The sequence below is a fragment of the Pelodiscus sinensis genome, chromosome 3 (assembly GCF_052426305.1).
Source record: "Pelodiscus sinensis isolate ZL-2025 chromosome 3, ASM5242630v1, whole genome shotgun sequence".
Lineage (NCBI taxonomy): Eukaryota > Metazoa > Chordata > Testudines > Trionychidae > Pelodiscus > Pelodiscus sinensis.
This window is the reverse complement of record NC_143054.1, coordinates 61,353,460-61,374,506: the sequence shown is the minus strand read 5'-3', so window position 1 is coordinate 61,374,506 and position 21,047 is coordinate 61,353,460. Positions and strand designations below refer to the sequence as shown.

At 42.9% G+C, this 21,047-nt stretch overlaps 1 long non-coding RNA gene across 1 annotated transcript in view; it reads right to left on the bottom strand.

Moving 5' to 3' along the window:
• Positions 1 to 13,964, bottom strand: part of LOC112544620 (uncharacterized) — a 37,450-nt gene extending 23,486 nt beyond the window's left edge. The window contains exon 1 of the long non-coding RNA XR_012902585.2: positions 13,834 to 13,964. This is a non-coding gene — a long non-coding RNA (uncharacterized LOC112544620). The remainder of the gene's footprint in view (positions 1 to 13,833) is intronic.
• Positions 13,965 to 21,047: the final 7,083 nt, after the last annotated feature.

Below are 21,047 nucleotides of genomic sequence, written 5' to 3'. Positions count from 1 at the left end.
TACTGACCCCCACTACCACCTGGCAGCAGGAGCCAAAACTCCCAGCTGTACCGCCCACCCCTCCCTCAACATGGATCTCCTGGACTATGGATGTTGCAGGACCAGAGAGTCCTGGCTAAAGGAGGTACAAGCTGTGCTAAGTTATTGCAGTAACAAAATGCATACAGTAGAAAGTAGGTCTGAGCATTAGACCTGGAAAACGGATTAGGAAAAGTTGGTCTACAGATGCAGTCCATGAAGGGACAGAGGTGCTGCAGTGTTGAGTGTCACAGAGCCTAACTTTTAAAGATCTACCAAATAACAGGAACATCATTGCTATCCACAAAACTAAGGTACTTAGGTTCACTATACAATGATTGGTGAATGGCTGGCACCTAAAAATGAGATGCACAAAAACCAGCACTCTAGAAGTGGAGCAGCCTAAACTAGACAATGGGAGACATTGATATGCTAATCCCCACCTCTTTCTCAAACATAGGTACCGCCCTAAAATCTGGAGTTAGGCACCTATCTCTGCTAGCAAGACAAATATGAGAGCCCCTCGCCTGGCTTAGGCAGCGGTGTAGATTCTTGAGGGAATGAGATAGCAAGCAGCCTGCCTCCCTTCATACAAAACAGCCAGAGGAGCAGGACATGGTTCCCAACATACAATTTTTAGCCCTGAGATTAGTGCAGTCCGCTGGGCTCTGGGACACACAGGTTCAATCCCCCTCTCCCTGGCAGCAGGGGAGGAAAGGGTTGAACAGGAGTCTTTCATTTCTCAGAAGAATGCTCTGCTTACTGAGCAATGGAATATTCTGAGGTGGGGAGATTCTCTCTCTCTCCTGCTGAAGCTGTTCAGTGATGGATAAACCATGAAGGAGAGATTTTAGTAGTGGGGATCTAAATGAGGGTCTCCTGCACACTCTTGGTGGGTTCCCAAACTCCTGGACTGCAGAGTTTTTTCCTCTCTCTTTGATCTAGTTGTTCTTTCCTTGAAATCTACAGTGGAACAGCTGCAAGAGGAGAGACTGAAGAAGTGCTATAGTTGGAGCATTCACCTAAGAGAGAGGGGTTTTCTATTCAAATCCTTTATCTTGCATTGGTAGAGAGTGGGGAATTAAACCTGAATCTCCTACATCCCATGCAAGTAGTCTAGCCACTAGGCTAAACATTCTACCATCTGACCCACTGCCGCCAGCCAGATTTGGCCTAATTTGGTAGGTGACAGCTGAATGTGCCTCCTGGATTGGGCTCCTGGAGTGAGTTAGGTGGTCAAACACCTACCTTTTCCTGGTTTGTAAATTGCTGTGGGGCTTAATTAGGAGGTAAGAGGCTAGATGCCTGGATTAACACAGCAGCATGAATGCCCAGAGGCAAACATTTAGGTGCCTAGGGATTTTTTTACTTTGAAAAAGTTAGTCTGCAAGGGTATGTCTAGACTACATTGTTTTTTGAAAAACCTGTCCTTTTTACGAAAAAACGTCACCTGTATTTACACTGCAATCATGTTCTTTTGAAATTAAATTGAAAGAATGCAGGGTTTTTTCGACATTGGTAAACCTCAAATTACAAGGAAGAATGCCTTATTTGAAAGAGCTCTTTCAAAAAAAGGCATGTGGATGCAGAACAAGGACATTTTTTGAAAGAAGAGGTTATCGAAAAAAGCACAGGTGCCATGGTGGCCATTCTGTGACTAGCAATCATGGCTATCTTTTGAGAGAGCGTCCATGCAGTCTAGATGCTCTCATTTTTTCGATCTGGTTTTAAGATGTGGATGCTCTCTTTCGAAAGCTCTTTCGAAAAAGCTTCTTTTGAAAGATGCTTGCAGTCTAGACATATCCCAAGTGATTTCAAGCACCTTCAGAATTTGGCCAAAGTTTTATTGATCACAGTGGAAGACACGGGCCTAAAAATGGATTTAGGTTCCAAAAGCTGAGTTTAGGCAGCTAAGTGGTTTCATACATTTCACACTGTAAGCCTATATGTACTAATCTGATAGCCTGCACTCTGGAGAGATCCAGGCACAGGGGTTTTTTTGTGTTACATGGCTGAGGCAGACAGCCCTGGAATGCAGAGCTGTCCAACTGTGGCTGAGCAGAAGGTTGCAACCAGGAACATATGAAACAAATAAATCTTTCCAATAAAGCGAGATTCTACCATGAAATGTTAGATAATGAGACCAGTGATAAAGAAGCACAAAAAGAGAACATGTATTGAATCATAGCCTTAGTCACATTCCCAAATGCACAGCAGGACAGGCGTCCAAATTTCTAACATGATAGAACTGAAACTTGTGGCACTTAATGAAATATCAGGAAACCAACCAACCCAGTTCTAAGCTGTATAGAAATTAGTTGGAGTAATATGCATGTACATGGCATAGCTCAACAAGAGTCCACTGCACTTTCTAACCCTCAATTCTGCAGTCAGGCTATTTTGGGATGCACAGTACTAAAAACACCTTCTTTGTCTGCTTTCTACCCATTTTATCTCCAAACCCCACCAAATCCCTTTAATAGTTTCTCCTCACTGTCCTTCTGAAAAAGCCTCTTTGTTTCTTTGACAAACAGAGCTAAGCAAAAACTGGAATTTCCATCCCAAATTCTGACAAAGTTGATGCACTGAATTTTTTCTCAGAATGAATAATTCAGGTTGGAAATGGCAAAATATTTTAATTCCAATCAGTCCAATGTTCAACTGCATTTCCCTATGTGGCTTCATTGCCTCATGTGAGTTAAGTTCAGGGGCCCGGTGGCCCCATCTTCCCCTATGGCATCTCTTCTTTGATGCTGGTCCTTAAGAACAGCTTAAAACATATTTTTTTCATTTGCTTCAGTTATGTTATATGTAACATAGAGTAATGAAATAGAATAGCAGAGTAGTAAAGAATACTTGGGGATTCATGAATGGAAATTGTTGATTAGTATTAATTATTATTAGTAGTTAGCAAAGAGCTGCTGCAATGGTACTGTCTCAAGGACCACAATTCTTTGAACTGTTTAGAAAAAATAGTATTCTTCTAACAACTAATAAAAAGTAAAAAGGAGCCTCTGTGAGCTACACAAGATGCTCTTATTTTTGTCAAACATAAGAACCAAGTGGCGTTGAGTTTAACTAAAGGAATGGAAAGGAATCCAAGAGAAATTTTCCTATTTGATAACTTTGAACTATTTAAGTGCTCGTATGCACAGAAATTAGCATGGCTGGTTGCAATAGCTCTCCAAGCACTATCCTGCAGTGCAGCGATCACTTTCCCAATGGCTTTTCTGCACTTCACTACCTTGTCTGGAATCCACATAAATTTCCCAATAGTGCTGCTACTCATATATATCCGGTGGAGCTCACTGATCACTATAGAGACCAGCTTCCTGTTCTTCTGGTGCTTTGCTCTTTTGAACAGTCCAATGCTTCTCCTGTTTTTATTCAATCTAAGTTAAAGATTTCCTTTTCTTCATTTCATTTCTGCATGCTATAGTGCCTGGGGCCCTCTGTCCATCTCTCTGCTGCCAACACTTGCTCCTTATTTAATCCTTCCTTAAGGCCCACTTCTTCCACAATGCCTACAGAAAACTGGCTGGCTATGTCTAGACTGGCATGAATTTCCGAAAATGCTCTTAACGGAAAAGTTTTCCATTAAAAGCATTTTCGGAAAAGTACGTCTAGATTGGCAGGATGCTTTTCCGCAAAAGCACTTTTTGCAGAAAAGCGTCCGTGGCCAATCGAGACGTGGTTTTCCGCAAAAGAGCCCCGATCGCCATTTTCGCGATCTGGGCTTTTTTGAGGAAAACAGTACTATGCTGTCTACACTGGCCCTTTTGTGCAAAAGTTTTTCGGAAAAAGACTTTTGCCCAAATGGGAGCAGCATAGTTTTTCCGGAAAATCACTGGCGATCTTACATGAGATCGTCAGTGCTTTTCCGGAAATTCAAACGACCAGTGTAGACAGCTGCCAAGTTTTTCCGCAAAATCATCTGATTTTGCGGAAAAACTTGCCAGTCTAGACACAGCCGCTAAGTCACATGCTTATTTACTGTATTTATTTATTTTATGATTTTGTCACTCATTGGTGTGAAGAGTTTGGAATAAGGACAGTGGCATTAAAACCGGGAGACAAGGAGGCTGAACTGCATAGAAAGAAGGAGAATTTAGTGTGTTTAAATAAAATAAACAAATGAACAACCTTGTCACTAATAACATACATGTCTATCATCCTTCCTATTTTGCTTGTACATAGCATTCTTTCCCTTCTCCTCTCATCTGTCTTTGTCTACATTCTTCAGGGTAGAGGCTGCATTTTACTCTGTATTTAGAAAGTGCCAAGCCCATTCCGGAGTGTTACTTTGCAAAAATAAATAATAATTATAATTAATATAAATGTCTCAGAAGGTAGATGGTATAGATTCTATCCCTCCTAGTTGTATCCCATTGTAATACCATTTTAATTAATTGCTTTGTTGCCTTCATGTTTATACCCTTCAAATATTTGCAGTACAGTCAGTTATCATGTCTTCCTCATCATGTAATCATTGCTTAGCCTGCTGTGTATACTGTATGTATTTGTTTTAATCTTTCTTTATGCAGTAAGTCTATCCCTCCAGACCCTGAATCATGTTCATTGCTCTGAGCTGAGTTCCCTCTCAATTATTTACAGGATGAAACACTTTTCCATGCAGTAAACCTGTCAGGAGGTTTTAAAAAAGAATAAAAATAATCTAGAAAAAAATTATTGAAAATGGCCAAAAAATGAAGGAAAGGGGTAAACCCTATCATAGATAGAATTTACTGGTTCCCTAGGGCAAAACTATCCACACAGTATCATGAATTTCCTGAATCGCACTTTTCATGCTTGTCAGCAAAGCTTTACTAGATCAAAGATAAATTGAAGAGGATTTCATTTAGAAGTGTTAGTGTAGTGTCCCACACTGCGATGGAGAGTCTAAAAAAGGAAGGGCTATCCTGTGCAGGTATGGAAGAAACACATTCAAAAACAATGTAGAGGTTTAAAACAGTAAAAAAAGTAATTTCAAATATTATAGGAGGTCAGACTAGATGTTCTAATGGTCTATCTTTGCCTTATCCAAGCTAGTTCTCAAACATTTGATTTAATTTCAATAGGTAAGGTGTCATAGTCTGAAAAACTTGCAAGTAAGAAGATGTAGGCAGATTAAACATACCTGAGCCTGTATCTAGCATCAGTGTGGTGGAGTACAACCCACCTCAAGGTCTGTAAATATCAACATAAGAAATCAGCTGAAGAACAGGGAAAGGTGAACTGTAATTATCTAGATTCCAGATGGTAAGAGAAGGGCTAATTAACTCATTTACCTGTTTTCAGAAGTGTGGTTTACATTTGTAAAAGTCTCCTAGCATTCCACGCTATTCATGGGTTATCCGAAGCCAATGTGCTGAGTGCTTTTGGCCTGTACTATACATGTTGCAACTGATGAAACATGATATTTATACAGTCTATTAGTGTGAACCTGTCTTATATCCGTTTATCTTGCATCTGAAGATTTATATAACCAATTATATTGCTATAATCTATATCTATATATTGAAAGTCTGGGTTCCTGTTATTTCTAATCCAGCTTCCAGCTCATCTGAATAACAAAAATAAATTATATATATTTGTTAGTCTCTAAGGTGCTACAGGACTATTAATTGTTTTTAAAGTTACAGACTAACACAGCTACACCTCTGAGACAGTTATATTGAGGTTTAAAATGATATAAGTGTGTCCATTCATATAACTTGCCCCAGTTTAACTAAACTGATAAAGACAAACAGATATAGCTTTTGTGTTTGGACCAACCCATACAGAAAAGTAAGACATAGCTCTTTCCTAAAAAGCTTATAATTTAGAGGACACTGGGCTGCAGGTGCAGGAGAAAAAAGAGAGCCAGATTCAGCATAGATTCATAGTAAAAGCATGACTTTGGAGTAATGGAGGATGCTGAAATGCATATCCCTTACTAGCATTATGAACTGTACTCCATCCCCAATATTTGTCTGCCACCCCATGCCATCTGAGGACTTCAACGTTAATACACTCAGGCTACGTCTAGACTGGCATGATTTTCCGCAAATGCTTTTAATGGAAAAGTTTTCTGTTAAAAGCATTTGTGGAAAAGAGCATCTAGATTGGCATGGACGCTTTTCTGCAAAAGCACTTTTTGCGGAAAAGCGTCCGTGCCAATCTAAACGTGCTTTTCCGCAAAAAAGCCCCGATCGCCATTTTCGCCATCGGGGCTTTTTTGCGCAAAACAAATCTGAGCTGAACTTTTGCCCAAATGGGAGCAGCATAGTATTTCCGCAAGAAGCACTGATTTCTTACATGAAATCGTCAGTGTTCTTGCAGAAATTCAAGCAGCCAGTGTAGACAGCTGGCAAGTTTTTCCACAAAAGCAGCTGCTTTTCCGGAAAAGCTTGCCAGTCTAGACACAGCCTCACTGCTTGGATTACTCCAGAGCAATAAGTTTAGTTTCTAGACTATCAGAGTTTGTTTGGCCGATATTAAGGACAACTTTCTGTACAGCTAGTTCTGGTTCAAGTAGCAGTCATTCATGTATTTATGCTATTGCTCTTTTCTCCATGAGGTGGTCTTGAATAACAGAATGGGCGATATTCCCACACTTTCAAATAATAATATGTTCCTGTCAAATTGAAAGATGTCAGTCAATAGATTCACCCCCGTTCCAGTGAACTTTGGCATTGTTTGTAACATTGTACTATCACATGCATTTGGCATGAGAAACTTCTGGAAACCACAGTAGTCAGCCAGTTTTCAGCATGAGGAAAGATATAAAAGATAGGCTGGCTTTCAGTGGCCATACATGTGTTAGTACAGCTTGCCTCCTGGCACCTGAGAGGTTGAGAATATGTTCTCAGACACATGAAACTAGTTTATAAAAGGCATTGTAGGCTCACCAGAGCAGGGAAATTATGCAGACAGGTGGAATAAGCCAAAATAACAAGTACTGTAATGAAAATAGAGAAAAGATCTCAGTAAGTTGAACCATCTGCTTTATTCTAGACATTTTTAACAAGGATTTTACTCCAATCAATCATAATAATCACACAAAGCCTTCTTGCCTTTTGGCCATAGCTTTGTATAGGGTCCCTTTAGTCATTCAACTCTATGAAATGGTGACAGAGTGTCGGGGCACATTGTGCATTAGGTATGTAAAAGGCTTCTTGTTTTCCCCAGGCATGTGGTGAGAAGACTGTACTGGTACAATGTTTAAGGTGAAGTTGCATACCCTCTGCTGTTTGATGTCACATAGGGGCAGGTGGATGGGACCCTGATATAGTTCTTTCTTTGTGCCTCCAAGTCCCCTTTCAGAGGCCAGGTTGTAGTTATCCCCTGGATAAGAACAAGGGGTGTCTCCAATCTGGATCATATTAATATATTTTAGAATGATCCAGCTAATACCTCATCAGAGTCCTTCAATTAAGACCTACCAGAGATAATGGAGAGGGCAGATTAACCTAACCTTGACAGTGTGCTTTGGAAGAGCTCTTTTTATGTTTTTCTTGAAGGCATTACTTTAGCAAAGCTTCAGCCCCAGCCAAGGAGAGGACTTCTAGTTCTATTTTATAGTTTTTGCTGCAAAGTAGTTACTAATTCAAAACTGTAAGAAAACAGGAAACGTACACTGCTGTGTCATAGCTTTGTATCACAGGGAATAGAGCACAACTCGTCGGGTGCTGCAGGGCTCAAGATTCCACTGAAAAAGATAGGGGGTGCCTATCCTACAGGGTTGGATTAATCTTTTGTGGGTCCTGGTGCTTGGGCCGTTGTCCCTTTGCCTGTGTTCTGCTCCAGGGACCCAGATGCCACCTGCATGGGGGTGTAGCGGAGGGACTAGAGAGGAGCACCCACCAGCAAAACTAAAAATCAGCACTTGTGCCACAAATATAAATGATGTGGATCAGACTTACAAAATTAGTGATGGGGAAAAACGGGTAGAAAGAAGTCAAGAGTTCACTGTAGCTACCAAAAATAGGAGGCTCTCATTTAAAACACTATAGAAAGTAAATTAATTTGACTTCCAAAATTACAAGTGACCAACATTGAATAGTGGCCTCATTACTCTCCTTTTAAGCTCTGTTTTAAATTTGAGACCACCCCCATCAGAAACCTGGACTGAGGAACTGGGGTGTTGAAACCACCTTTCTGTTTTCTGGGCTCCTCTTTTAGCTTCAGCCAATCTGCTTTCCCTTTTTCTTTTTTTTAATTAACAATATATTTCCTCTAAAGAAGAGGAAACCATGGGAGAGGGGGAGGGTACACAACCAATTAATCACAGGAACCAGAACACACAGGCAACTCAAATTTAACAGTTACATCCCATAGTGGGAAGAAGCAGGGCTCCATTCCTACCACCAGATGGAGCTATGTGAGGGTGTAAGGAGCCAGCACCTCTCACACGGCTTAAAATAAAGTCTGAATGCTTTAGAGCATTTAGTCTTTAAAGTGCTACATAGTCCTGTATTTTGTTTCAGCCACACCAGACTAACACGGCTACATTTCTGTCACTATTCTGAATGCTAGTGACCTCTGCTAGTGTTAGAGACCCCTCAGGCCAGGCAGAAAGGTGCACACCCAGTTAACAGGGCTCTACTCGCATTGTAAGGGTAGAAAGAGGAGGGGGAAAAAATAAGAAACCTCTGCAGGTGAGGATCTCAGACTAGGGATGTTAATGGTTAACTGGTTAAGCAGTAAGCCTCACCCTTAACAGATGAAGCTTACCGGTTATTGTTAACTATTTAGGCTGGAGCAGCCCCCTGCCTGCTGAGCGGGAGGTGCTCCGGGCAGCCTCTGCCCACAGTGGGTCCAGCCTGGTGCGCCACAGGCAGAGGGCTCCAGCCCAGCCCCCATCTGCAGCAGGGAGACTGCTACAGCCTGGCTGTGACCCCTCCCTGTTCACCCCCGTTCTATCGGTTATCTGATTAAACTTAACATTTAACTGATTAATTTAAAAGGATTTTACTTCCCAGTCTCTGGGGATCCATATGTACTGTGAATAATAGAGATTGATAACATCCCACTTCCTTTCTTTATAGCCCTTCCATAGCTCTGCCCTCTGGATGTTTACACCCCCCCCATGGTCCCTTGCTTCAGGGCACACGCAGAGCTTGTTACGTATAGCTAAAGAATTATTCTAAATCCTTCAGAGGCTGTTTTGCTACTGTCCCTCCCTTTGCCTACATAGTCCTGATGTTTTTATATAATCAGTCAGTTTACCAAATTCTGAGACACAAGGCTCTGGGATTAAACAATGTTGACTGGAGCTAGAAAGCTCTGTGATATTCTCTTCGGTCAATATTTTAATTACAGGATAGTGTTTGCTAAGGAAGTCTAAAATTAGAAGTGACTGAAGGGATTTTGATATGAAGGGGAAGATTTATTTTTTAAGTAAATTACATTCTTGGGCAAAATGCAAAACCAGAAAGACTGAGAAGGCTGCTCCTGAGCCATAGGGTGGAGGAGTCTTTCCAAATCAAAGGTCAGACACAAAGAATCATCTATTTATAAGTGGGAGGGGAAAAAAGCATAAAGAGGGATGCTTTTCCCCCTTTTGCAACTCAATCAGCATTAAGTGTCCAATGCCTCAGTGATGAATTAAATGACATTATTTAATTTAAGCTGTGTAAATTCCAAAGAATGAAGGAGGCCAAGATGGAAAATGATTCAACCACTGGTGTGAGTTGGGGCAGAATTTATGGCCCCCTATCTTCCATACGGAGTGTGCACCCATTGGAAGCCAGAAATTCCAGCCTATCGCACTTTACCTTGATCTCCTTGGGAGCTCACAGTATGTTTGAGCCTTAAATTACTGGTCTTGAGAGGTGTCAAGCATCTGCAACTCCCATTGACTTCCAACAGAGTGATGGGTGCTCAGCCCCTGTGGCTCGGGAGTACTACATTACAATCTTGGACATAAGCTTTTAGTAGATGATAGGCATGTGTTGGTCATTGTCTTATTAAATGTCACTGTTACTGATTTTGTACTGGTAACCTGAAGTTCTTAATGCCAGCTATGCTAAAAATTGTTTGAGACAGTGCCTGTGATGGTAGAATCATAGAACACTAGAGCTGGAAGGGACCTCAGGAGGTCATCGAGTCCAGTCCCCTGCCCTCATGACAGGACCCAGTACCATCTAGACCATCCCTGATAGATGTCCATCTAACCTGCTCTTAAATAACTCCAGAGATTCCACAACCTCCCTAGGCAACTTATTCCAGCGTTTAACCACCCAGACAGTTAGGAAGTTTTTTCCAATGTCCAGCCTAAACCTCCCTCGCAACAATTTAAGCCCATTTCTTCTTAGAGGCCAAGGAGAACAAATTTTCTCCCTCCTCCTTGTGACCCTATCCTCCAAAGCAGTTGCAACCCTTTCCAGTTCAGCATAATCTGCAAACTTAATAAGCGCACTCTTTATGCCAGTATCTAAATTGTTGATGAAGATATTGAACATTACCGGTCCCAAAACAGACTCTTGCGGCACCCCACTTGTTATGCCCTTCCAGCAGGATTGTGAACCGTTAATAACTACTCTCTGAGGATGATAATCCAGCCAGTTATGCACCCACCATACAGTTGCCCCATCTAAGTTGTATTTGCCTAGTTTATTGATAAGAAGATCATGCAAGACCGTATCAAATGCCTTACTAACGTCTAGGAATACCACGTCCACCGTTCTCCCTTATCCACAAGACTCATTATCTTATCAAAGAAAGCTTTCAGATTGGTTTGACATGATTTGTTCTTTACGAATGCATGCTGGCTGTTACCCATCACCTTATTATCTGCCCGGTGTTTGTTGATGAATTCCTTAATTATTTGCTCCATTATCTTTCCTGGCATAGAAGTTAAACTGACTGGTCTATAGTTTCCTGGGTTGTTCTTATTTTCCTTTATATAGATGGGCACTATATTTGCCCTTTTCCAGTCTTCTGAAATCTCCCCTCTTTTCCATGATTTTTCAAAGATGACGGCTAAAGGCTCAGATACTTCTTCTATCAGCTCCTGTATTCTAGGGTGCATTTCATCAGGCCCTGTTGACTTGCAGACATCTAATTTTTCTAAGTGATTTTTAACGTTGTTTATTTTTTCTTGTAAACCTACCCCATTCCCACTATTATTCACAATGTTAGGCATTCCTTCATCATCAAACTTCTTGGTGAAGACTGAAACAAAGGAGTCATTAAGCACTTCTGCCATTTCCAAATTTCCTATAGCTGTGTCTCCCTCCTCACTGAGCAATGTGCCTAACCTGTCCTTGGTCTTCCTCTTGCTTCTAATATATTTATAGAATGTTTTCTTGTTTCCCTTTATGTCAATATCTAGTTTGAGCTCATTTTGTGCCTTTGCCTTTCTAATCTTGCCCCTGCATACCTGTATTGTTCGCTTATATTCATCTTTAGTAATTTGTCCTAGTTTCCACTTTTTATGAGACTCCTTTTTGATTTTTAGATCATGCAAGATCTCCTGGTTAAGCTAAGGTGGTCTTTTGCCATACTTTCTATCTTTCCTGCTTTTGGGCCCTTAATAATGTCCCTTTGAAAAACTGCCAACTCTCTTCAGTTGTTTTCCCCCTTTGTCTTGCTTCCCATGGGACCTTACCTACCAGCTTTCTGAGCTTACCAAAATCTGCCTTCCTGAAATCCATTGTTTCTATTTTGCTGTTCTCCCTTCTACCATACCTGTAATCATGAACTCCATGATTTCATGATCACTTTCACCCAACCTGCCTTGAACTTTCAAGTTCTCAACCAGCTCCTCCCTATTTGGTAAGATCAACTTGTGAATAGCTTCCCCCCAGTAGCTTTTTCAACCTTCTGAAATAAGTCTTCAATGCGGTCCAAGGACTTATTGGATAGTCTGTGTCCCGCTGTGTTAGTTTCCCAGCAGATGTCTGGATAATTCAAGTCTCCCATCACCACCAAATCCTGTTCTTTGGATTATTTTGTTAGTTGTTTAAAAAAAGCCTCATCCACCTTTTGTACCTGGGTAGGTGGTCTGTAGTAGACCCCTAGCATGACATCACTCTTGTTTTTTTACCCCTTTTAACCTAACCCAGAGACTCTCAACACATCTGGTTCCTACATCCATTTCCACCTCAGTCCAAGTGTATACATTTTAAATATATAAGGCAATATCCCCTCTCTTTTTTCCCTGCCTATCCCGCCGGAGTAAGCTGTACCTTTCTATACCAATATTCCAATCATGTGTATTATCCCACCAAGTCTCTGTGATACTACAATGCCATAGTTATGTTTATTTATTAACACTTCCGGTTCTTCCTGCTTATTACCTATGCGTCTTGCATTTGTATATAGGCATCTAAGATGCTGATTTGACCTTGCCACCCAGTTCTACCTTGTCCCTCCTTTTTTTCTGTTATTATAGCCCATGCTTCCTCCCATTTCTGACCTTTCTCCTAGGTCTCCATGTTCTTCACTTCCCTGTGGGCTTTGGCCACCTGCCCACGTCAAACCTAATGTAAAGCCTTCCTCACCAGGTTAGCCAGTCTGCATCCAAATATGGTCTTCCCCTTCCTTGAAAGGTGAACCCCATCCCTGCTTAGCATTCTTTCTTGGAATAGTATCCTGTGGCCAAGGAAGCCAAAGCCCTCCTGGCGACACCGTCTTCACAGCCAGGCATTCAACTCAAGGATGCACCTGTCTCTACCTGGACTCCTACCTTTGACAGGAAGGACTGAAGAGAACACCACATTTGCTTCATACTCCATCACACATACTCCCAGAGCCATGTAGTCACTCTTGATCTGCTCAGTGTCACACCTTGTAGTATCATTCGTGCCCACATGGAAGAGTAGCATGGGTTAGTAGTCAGAGGGCCGGATAATCCTCGACAATGCCTCCGTAATGTCTCGGATATGGGCCCCCAGCAAGCAGCATACCTCCTGACATGATATGTCAGGGTGACAGATGGGCACCTCCGTCTCCCTCAGAAGAGAGTCTCTGACCACCACTACCCTACATTTCCTCCTCACAGTGGTGGCAGCAGATCTCCCCGCCTTGGGGGTACGAGGCTTCTCCTCCTTGGCTGTATGCTCTCCTGTATCAAGAAGAGAATTTTGGTTTCTCAGTACCATGGTGCGAGGGTTGGGAGCAGGGGTGGAGCACTGCCTGCTGCCAGAAGTGACCAGCTGCCAGTGTGCCCCCTGAGCCATCTCCTCCTCCACCAGTGGTGTATCATCAGTCTTGTGTAATGGGACAGCTATCTCAGCTGTCTCCACATGAATACTGTCCAGGAATTGCTCATGGATTCGGATGCTCCTCAGCCAGGCCACTTCCTCCTGTAGCTTTCCCACCTGCTTCCTGAGAGATTCCACCAGCAGGCACCTTTCACATTGGATGGTCCCCCCAGCCTAGATTTCAGTAAGTGGGAATTGTAAGCGATAGTCCCTGCAAAACCACACCAGGATCTGGGGAGAGGCATCCATAGTCAGGTGGTCTGTCTGCTACAGGCACAGGTGGAGGTGGAGGAGACAGAAGCAGTGCTGACACAGGTGTTGCAGGTCTTCCTGACCATAGTAGGCCACCCTCTGTCACAAACTGTCCTGTCTGCTTTGCTCCCCTGGTCTCTCTGCCTCTGGCTTTTAAAGCCTGCTCACCTAGGTCAGGCCTATCCCCTCATTAGTCACACAGGGGAAGGTTGATCCTGAGACTGATCAAAAGCAGTTGAGGGAACAAAGGATCAAACATTGCCAGACACACAATCCCAACTGCCACAGTAATTGAAACTGAAATCACCTGAAATCAGAATCAAAATTCAAACAGTAGAGCAAACTCACTCACATCAAAAGCTAGTACACTCACCTGGCAGCCTGTTCAGCGGTGGGATCTCTTGCTCTCCCTCTTAAGCTCCCCTATCTGCAGCCCCCTGTCTGCTTAGTTTAAGTACTATATGTAATGGTGTATGTTGTAATTGGTAGTGTAAGTGGTGTATGTAACCCACACACCTTCTGGGTGTGGTGTACTGTAGCAGAAAGAAATATAATAAGAATTACTTCAGTGCCACTGGGAAGATTTGAAACTGGGACTGCTGCCGCTTAGTTTAGGAGCCTCTACAGCTTGAGCTGTAAAGCCAGCTGGCTCTTAGCTTAGGCTGTAGAGCTCACTTGTTCTTATTTCTCGCTGTAAGTGGTCTAAGTGCCACTACATGGGACAGTGAACCATACCCACTAGATGTGTGGGTTACACCTGCACTAATAAAAATAAAATAAAAAACCTAAACAAAGTGTTTTTAAAGTATTTTGTTTTGTGGTAGCTACCGGAGTTTGAATAAAAATTTTAAATTTAATACTCCTGGGGAATTCTGTGTCAAAAATTAAAAATTTCTGCACACATTTCATAATTATTCATATTTTATTTATCAAAATAGAATTATATAACCTCACCAGTTTTAATTATGATACTTTATTTCAAAATATCTATCAGCGACTATGTACCAATAAAGACACACAAATAATTCCTCCAGGAGTAGAAATGTAAAGAAATCCCCGTGACAGCCAAATACCTGTTTCTTTGCTCACTAGCCTTGAGAGCACAGCTACAGGGCACTCCCTCAAATAGTGACATACCTTCCCCCTGAGCCAAGCTATAGCCTCCTCCAGCCCATTCATTTGTGACCTGTCTTCCCCCAAAAGTGCAACTGTGCACCCCCCACCAACCCAGACTCTCACACGTAGCCCCAACCTTCCCAGAGGCTGGGGATCCAAGGGAGAAACAGCCTGATGCTGCTTCCCAGGCTTGTGTGGAGTGTCCCGCACCCCAACTCCTTCCTTCAGGACATACTGAGAGCTGCAGCTGCCCAAGACCCTCCAGCTCCATTTCCCATCCTCTAGCAGTGTCTTTTATTTGTGAGCTGGGCCCAGCCAGGTCTAGCAGCCCTGGATGATAGCCAGCAGCTCTGCAGCCCAAGTATGTACCATACAGTGAAAGGAAGGGAGCAATTATGTCTCATTTTGTTTTGAATTGTGTGTTGGGTGGTTTTGAAGTTGTTAGCAGCTGCAGAGAGTGAGGTTTGTTTGAAGAGTCTTCAGGACTTACCCTTCCTGCTTAGTTATCTTTTTTCCATCTGGGATTGGTCATTTTGTTTACAGAGAGTGAGAGCATGTGGCATCATGGTTCACCTGCCCAGTTGCAATGCCTCATGCTAGTAAAAATGGTTTGGTTCTGGGAACACTGCTCTTGCTTCACTCTTTTGGCTAGGCGCAAAACCACTACCCTGTTCATGGCTTCCTACAAAAAGCTTACTTCATGTCATTCATTGAGAATTCTGCCTATTTGGATTATGCCTGTGTTTTGAATATGCCACATAATATAGTCTTTATATATTCAGCATCTATTTCCAAAGGGTATATAACTACATTTCAAGATGGGGTTGTAAATTCTAGACCAGGAAGACATATCTGCACTAGCTCTCATCAAGATAGTGCAGTAAGATAATGTGTAGCCCTGGTGGCAGGAGGTGCTAGCCACCCAGAGAATGGGCCTTTTGAAGAGGCCAGGTATGTACGTGTGTCAGTTAGCCCCTTGCACCACTGTGGCTATGTTCCAGTTTTAGAATAGGGCTCTACTTATTGTATCGTAAGGGCAGAAACAGACCTGGCCCAGTTAGGTCTCCTCAAACTGGAATTTACCCTTCCAGTTCAAAGTGAAGACCTACTCATAATCCACAGACCTCAGTGGAAAGGCCTACTGACTTCATATGGATTTAAATCAGGCCTTCAGTTAAGGCAGGGGTGGGGAGGCCCTGCCACTCCCCCGCCCTCAGGCCAATTGGCAACTGGGAGCGGGGGAGCGTGCGAAACTTCCTCTGCCCTGCGAGGAGCATGCGGCACTTCAAAGTGCTACGCACTCCACGCAGGGCGGGAGGACACATCACATGCTCCTCCCGCCCCCAAACCTTGATTGGCCTGGGGGCAGGAGGAGCGCACAAAGTTTCCTCAAAGTGCTGCGCACTCATGCAGGGTGGGGGCAGGGCAAACAAAGCTTCGTGTAGCACCCCTGCCCCCAGGCCCTGATTGGCCTGGGGGCAGGCGGAGTGCGTGAAGCCTCCTCCAGCACTGCGAGGAGCATGTAGCACTTTGAAGTGGCACGTGCTCCTCGCAGGGCAGTGATACGGCGGGAGGAGGCTTTGCATGCTCCCCCCGCCCCCAGGCCAATCAGGGCTTGGGGGTGGGAGAGCTGTGCTAAGCTTCCTTCGTCCTGCCCCAGCCCTGCGAGGAGAGCGTGACACTTCAAAGTGCCATGTGCGCCTCGCAGGGCAGGAGGAGGCTTCGCACGCTCCCCCACCTCCAGGCCCTGATTGGCCTGCGGGTAGGAGAGCGTGCAAAGCCTGTTTCTGCCCTGCCAGGGGCAATGGTGCCTAGTGGGAAGGGGGGGCAAAGGGGCTCTCCCACCCTGTGAGTGGGGTGGCCCAGAAGCATCCCGGCCCTACCCCTTCTGGTTTAGGCCCCATCCCTTCCAATTCACTTGGCAGATCTTTAAATGCTCAGTTTGCCATGTTCCTTGTGACACAGTATATTACATACACTGCAACTTTGGTAAATTCTTTGGGGAATGAAGTATGTTTTGTTCTGTATCTGTACAGTAGCTAACACGCTGGGGTTGTGTGGTCAGCGACTGGGGCCCCTAAGTGCTGCCACAACTCAGAAGAATAAGTTACAACCTCAGCTGACAGGCCTGTTGCCATTTAATTTCCATGTCTTAAAAATACTGAGCTAATGAGCTGTTTCCTATGGAGTTTAAACTCCTGGCTCCCTGCTCTTCTCTCCTGGGCAGAGCTTATACATTCTTCATAGCTCCCATTTCCCCTTATCCCTGTCCTTGGGATCTGAGTGTAGATCCATCCCCCAACATGCAGAAGAATAAATTTTTAACCATCCTTACTTTTCCTTAAACACCTAGGCTACGTCTACACTGGCCCCTTTTCCGGAAGGGGCATGTAAATTTCACGAGTCGTCGTAGGGAAATCCGCGGGGGATTTAAATATCCCCCGCGGCATTTAAATAAAAATGTCCGCCGCTTTTTTCCGGCTTTTAAAAAAGCCGGAAAAGAGCGTCTAGACTGGCCCCGATCCTCCGGAAAAAGTGCCCTTTTCCGGAGGCTCTTATTCCTACTTCGAAGTAGGAATAAGAGCCTCCGGAAAAGGGCACTTTTTCCGGAGGATCGGGGCCAGTCTAGACGCTCTTTTCCGGCTTTTTTAAAAGCCGGAAAAAAGCGGCGGACATTTTTATTTAAATGCCGCGGGGGATATTTAAATCCCCCGCGGATTTCCCTACGACGACTCGTGAAATTTACATGCCCCTTCCGGAAAAGGGGCCAGTGTAGACGTAGCCCTATGGAAAAATTGCTGCAGGTTCAGGGATCCCCTCAGATGCCCCAGAAAACCTGGAGCAAGAGGTAGAGCAATTTAATGCAACCAAAGCCTATACTTATTTCTGCAATGCTGCCTCTAATGGGAGGAATTTCAGGCCACATAGAGGCAGACCCCCGCTGGGGTCTTCAGGACAGTGCAGCTCTAGTAGATCTGGGGCAGAGGTGCAATGATGCTGAAGGCTCAGAGGGCCTCTGAACCTAATCCCTGCAGATTGTGGGTATGTGACATTTGTGAGGTAGACCCTATTTTCTTCCTGTTCTGTTCACTCCCTTTAGGCCAGCTGACACTGACCACTGTCAGAAGACAGACTACTGAGCAAGATGGATCTTTGGTTTGAGCCAATAGGCCGTTCTTATGTTCAAGGGTGTCTTTATTACAGAAAGGTTAGGGGCCACAGGAAGAACCTGTGGTACACAGGGGACACTTCTTTTGGGGGCCTACTGAGCTGACAGTAGCACACGAACCCTTCCATGCTGCAATTTAAACTTAAACTTTGAAAGTGTGATTCTAATTTCTTGAAATGTATATTTCTAGCACATTGGCTTCATTGTAATTGTGCTTATTAATACGAGGACTACCTTTGGATGTGTGAAGGAGAGAAGGTGGATCTTGGTTATGGAGAAAAGGGAGCTGAATGCATTGCTTGTCCTCAATAAATCTTCAGCATTTATCTTCAGGGGGATTTACTAATTAGAAATCAAATGATGCTGAAAATTAACTTCTATGCTATATAAATTGGTGGCTACTCAAAGCTATGCTTTGCAGTTCTGCTTTTCTGAGTCATTTAACTTAATCTTGTTTCATCCAGCAAGGTTTGATGATGAAAGCCTACAGCTCAAAGAAAGCAAATCGGGTCCTTTTTAGTGAGAGAGAAAAATGCTGGCTGCTTCCTGGAGATTCCAGAGTGCAAGAAGAGAAGCAATTGTTACTGCTAAGGTGCCGCTGAAAATGAAAAACTTCCGGCATCAGGCATATTTAGTTATCTAAAGAAGGTTTACATAGTAGAAGGTAATTATTTAATAAGGGGGAAACTACATAGCTCTTCCATTCCTTATACAATATTTACCAGATTTCCAGATGCTCTGGCAATGCTGTGGAAATGTCTGCTTGTTGCTGTCACAGATCAGCAGTTATGTATTTCACACATTAACTATGACAGTTTGTTCACAATATCCATCACCAGAAAAAGCCAGGGTAGTTTTTTTAATTAGCAAATTTATAGTGCAACACGGTAGGAGTCTGGTGTAGGGCATAAATATTTCCAGTCTTTCAATCCCTTTCTTTAGACTCAATGTCCTAGTAAATATTGTAGCAAATGAAAATAAACTTGTTCCTGCCTCCTCATTGTGCAGCCTCATGTGGCTCTTGGTCATCTGGGGCCTGTATTGCTGATAGCTGAGGCAATATGGATTGAAAATAACTTGAGGAAAACTGGCAAGTGCCCTTGTTTTTTAGTGCCATTTAGGATATGTCTATACTGCAGCGTTTTTCTGGAAAAATGGCTGTTTTTCCGGAAAAGTTATACTTACGTCCACACTGCTATTGCACACAAAGTTGAAAGAATAGAGGGTTTTTTCCAACAGCAGTAAACCTCTTTCTATGAGGAAGAAGCCTTTTTCTGAAAAAGCTGAAGAAGTGGCTTGAGCCCACAAAAGCTCATGATACCATCTACGTTTTTTGCTAGTCTCTAAGGTGCTGCAAGACTATTTGTTGTTTTTTAAGTTTTTCCAGTAATGCATTTTGACACTGTACATTATTCATCATCTGTGTTGTGCTTTGGACATAGTATAAAGTACCATTATCTCTGTGGACTTCCCATGCAATACGGTCACCATTTTCTCATAATTTGCAGGAGAGCTAGAGCCGCCATCTTCTACTTATCAGGTTGATCTATCTCATTTCTGTTTTACTGCTTTTTGTTTTCACAGTGGCCATGCATCAACTCTTTCTGTGGTGACAGATCATAGATTTCAGTCATCCTTTGGTTTCCCACTTCCTTTGTGTCCAGCAAATTGAAGACTTTAAAACGAAAGACAGTTACTTAGGCAATTTAGTGGTTAAGCTTTGTGGATAGTCTAGTTTTTTTTAATGATGGTGCATATTATGTTCTTGTGAAAGAGCAGCTCTACTATCACAGTCTCTAGTCTAGAGGTTTTTTTTTTCAGTACTAAATGACTATATAGTCTATTTTAAGCAATGTTGTTGCATTCCTGTTTCAAACATGGATTCATTGTTTGTATTTCTCACATATATTGTCTATCTTTGACTGCTGATGAATTGCTTGACATGTATACACAATGCATTTCCTCATACTGCAAAGCATGCTCCTTTTCTTCAGCAGTTCAACCCCATCCACTCATCTGCATTCTGTAGAGGAAGTGGGTCTGGCCCACGAAAGCTCATCACCTAATAAACTATCTTGTTAGTCTTTAAAGTGCTACATAGTTCTGTCTTTTGTTCAAGCACACAGTTTGAGTTTCATTTTGTGTACTCCATTTAAGTGATGTTATCAGATCGGAGACACTTCATTGTGTTTGAGGGGCTTTTGGATATCAAATTATTAATTCAATTTGGAATTCAATGAACATTTATTTCTTCAAGAAAAAGGCATATTGGTACTCAGGTTAGTGGATTAAATGACTAAAGACCTAAATTTGACCTCAATTATACCACGTGCATACCCACTAACTTTACTGGGGTTGGCTGGTGTGTGTAAATTATGGCAAAATCTAGCCCTACTGGTATAGACTTGTACACTAGATTAAACAAGGTGTGCTAGGATAGATGGCATAATGGATTTAATAAGGCATCAGGATATTAGATGGGATGGATTATCCTTTTGTCCGGCAACACGTCGAAAAATCTAGTATGAAACATGGAAGTGGTTTTCATCTTACTGTTTTCTTAGGAGATTTTCTTTGAGACAAAGTATGATCAAGCATACAGCCTCCGAAACTCTACTGTACTTACTGATTCTGCAGAACAAAGTGCAGAAATAATGAAGTGATGATGATGAATGTTCCAACCGTGGCTCTCAACAAGCTTCTCATTTCTGAAGCCAGCCAGGAATATAATATGTAGCCTCCACTTTGTTTCATATAGAAGGATAAGGACTCATCATTGCATAGCTTTCTTTTTGGCTTTGAACACCAAACTGATCACAGCTGAGTCCTGGGGTTTAACACAAGTGAGGGGTGGGATCCATTTCCTATAGCTAACTTGAGTGCTGAGAAAGCATTAACCACATGTGTTAATTGATAGGGGATAGCAGCATTAACATTAACAAAAAACAAAACAAAGCAGCTGAGGCTTGCTGTCTGTGAGAAGAATAATGGGGTGATGACAAAATACAGAGGTTCCCAGAGAACTCTCTAGTTGTTTGGCAGGCCACCATTAAATTGTGGGAGAGGATTAAGACAATATCCTTCTGTCAGTTTAGTCTGCACTTACACTCTAGAGGCAGGTCAAAGCTATTTGGTGCTAGGAATTGAGGACTTTTGGGTGCAATAAGAAATACTTAGGGTGCTCCTCTGAATTATGTTGGTACATGTGGTGGAGACCATTTCAAGCCAGGGATGTGGCAGCCCCTGTAGTTCCAGCACCTATGACTGCAGGAGAACCTAATGACCCTGACCAGAGCACCATT